The sequence below is a fragment of the Ylistrum balloti genome, unplaced genomic scaffold (genome assembly GCF_031769215.1).
Source record: "Ylistrum balloti isolate Yb309-2 unplaced genomic scaffold, AGI_CSIRO_Ybal_v1 Utg370854, whole genome shotgun sequence".
In the NCBI taxonomy this organism is placed as follows: domain Eukaryota; kingdom Metazoa; phylum Mollusca; class Bivalvia; order Pectinida; family Pectinidae; genus Ylistrum; species Ylistrum balloti.
In genome coordinates, this window is record NW_026782490.1 from 154412 (window position 1) to 156975 (window position 2564).

Here is a 2564-nt window from a genome sequence, read left to right on the forward strand (position 1 = left end):
TAACGTCATAAGATTTCTTTCCTGTATAACATCGGATAACTGATGTGATCACCAGACTCGTTTCTCTCTGCATGCTACTGTAAAATATAATGTTAGAATATAAAATTATATGTAATGGAATTATTCAAGGTTGTCTCTCTCACGTATTACATGTCTTATATATCAGGGGCCGAATAAACCTGTCTCTCTCATGTGTCACCTGTCTTACATATCAGGGGACCGAAAAAAACTGTCTATCTCACGTGTCACCTGTCTCATATGTCAGGGTACCGATAAAGCTGTCTCTATCACGTATCATTTGTCTCATATGCCAGGGAATAAAGCTGTCTCTCACGTGTCACCTGTCTCATATGTCAGGGTACCGAAAAAGCTGTCTCTATCACGTGTCACCTGTCTCATATGCCAGGGTACCGAAAACGCTGTCTCTCTCACGTGTCACCTGTCTCATATGCCAGGGAATAAAACTGTCTCTCTCACGTGTCGCTTGTCTCAAATGCCAGGGAATAAAGCTGTGTCTTTTACGTGTCACCTGTCTCATATGCCAGGGTACCGAAAAAGCTATCTCTCTCACGTGTCACCTGTCTCATATGCCAGGGAATAAAACTGTCTCTCTCACGTGTCACCTGTCTCATATGCCAGGGAATAAAGCTGTCTCTCTTACACTTTACATATATTATATGTAACGGGCCGAATAAAGCTATGCCTTTCACGTCATCTATTTGATATTTTGGGGGTCGTATAAAACTGTCTATCTCACATGTTATCTGTCTCATAATTTCAGTTTACCGAATAAAGCAATGTCTCTCACGTTATCTATTTGATAGGGACCAGATAAAACGATCAAAAACTATCAAAAAATATCACCTGATATCTATTTCATATGTTTTCAATCTCACGTTGTAGCATCGACTGCAGCTATCGTTTTCAACTAATCTTTACCTCAAATAAAAGGGAAGTTTTGTATGCAAATTATATGTTGGCCTATTATGATATAAACTTTCTATTGGGTAAGAAAAAGTACCAAGTGTTTCTCTTTCTGTCTTATATATTCTATATCAAGTTTCATAACACATACACGAACATTTCCAGACTTCGTCCTGTAGCGGACATCGATGGTAACGGATTGACAATATGTATTTTACATAAAACATCGTTATGACGGAGTGACTACAATGCTTACGTATAATAATATATATTTACATCGTATACATCGACCGCTTCCAGACATCGTTATGACGGAGTGACTCCAATGCTTACAGATAATAATATATATTTACATCATATACATCGACCACTTCCAGACATCGTTATGACGGAGTGACTCCAATGCTTACAGATAATAATATATATTTACATCATATACATCGACCACTTCCAGACATCGTTATGACGGAGTGACTCCAATGCTTACAGATAATAATATATATTTACATCTCATACATCGACCACTCCTTGAAATATCTATGACGCAATGTATATAGATTTTACATTGACAGTTCCATAGCTCCGATGCTAACAGAATAATGATATACTGAACACTTCCATGTCTTTTTGTGCCGCATGGAGTCAAATGTTAACGGTATGATTATATATGTTCATATGTATTTTACATAACTTGTACAACGACCACTTTCAGACATTTCTTTGACACAGTAACTACGATGCTAATTGAATAATGATATATTGACCACTTCTATACATTTTTATCATATAATAATATATATATCTATATATATATCTTACATAACTAATACAGACCACTTCAAGACTTCTTTGATGCAGTGACATGAAAACAATGTTATCGGTATAATGATCTATATTTTGCTCCACTGGTACATCGTCCACTTTTGGATTCCTATCACTGAAAGCTCAGATGCAAACATATGATGGTATTATTGTATACATCATGACAGTTGGACCACTTAAAAATCTCTCTATCACGTAGCAGTAGTAACCATTTTACATTCCCACTGCTTTAAATCCCATTCTGATGTCAATGGCACAAATGTATATATCGTCTTATATGATTTTCCATTAGATGTGTCAATTTAAGAAACTTGTCTAACAATTTTTCATTTACGCGAGCCATTGGAGACGAACTTAAGATTTGTTTTTATCACCCGATTGATTTTTAAGCAAAATGGGAGGAAACATTTTGCGTCAAGCTTGCTGTGTTATCTATGATCTTCATTGTTACGTCACCATGCCATATGTGAATGGTGACATGGGTATATACCAAATACCAAGGCAATCATGTGATCAATCGTCAATCTGACGTCATACAAATATTATATAAAAAAAGGAATCTTATCACACTCGCCAATAATGCATAACGTTCGCATGTGTCACTAAGGTGAATTTATGCGTTTATGAACCTTCTGACACCAGCATATCCCACGTTTCCATAGCAATTCTATACCTGTTCCAGATCTGCATTTGTTCAAGTTATAAATAATCAAAATTGACGATTATCGAAGAGATCTTTAAACATACAATCTATTTCGAAGAGAGAGTGTCGATGGTTTATCAGTGTTCCCTTTCTTTCGTATGATGCGGTAAATCTT